Source organism: Penaeus vannamei, chromosome 29, assembly GCF_042767895.1.
Source record: "Penaeus vannamei isolate JL-2024 chromosome 29, ASM4276789v1, whole genome shotgun sequence".
Lineage (NCBI taxonomy): Eukaryota > Metazoa > Arthropoda > Malacostraca > Decapoda > Penaeidae > Penaeus > Penaeus vannamei.
The window spans coordinates 31,898,355-31,898,706 of record NC_091577.1 but is presented as its reverse complement, the minus strand read 5'-3'; positions in this window follow the sequence as shown (position 1 = coordinate 31,898,706).

Genomic DNA, 352 nt, shown 5'->3' with positions numbered 1-352 from the left:
TATTCTGTCAATCGAAGTTTAATATATCGTGTAAATGAGTAAATTGTTGTGTATGATTGATGATCAAACTATTATCATATTATTAGGACTAAATATGGGTTGCCAATTTACACATTTAAATGCTAATGATGAACTGATCGATTTTTTGAAGCTAATGGACATATGACTGACTTGATATATAGTTGAAAATAGATATGACTGAATAAATGTTTATTTATTTAATCTTGGCGAGAGAGAATCGTGTTTACTGTAGTTTCAATTTATCATATTCTAATAGGAGAATTATATTTTTGGTGGTAATATATATAAAAAAGATTAAACAACGGAATGAATACACAGACAATTATACAAT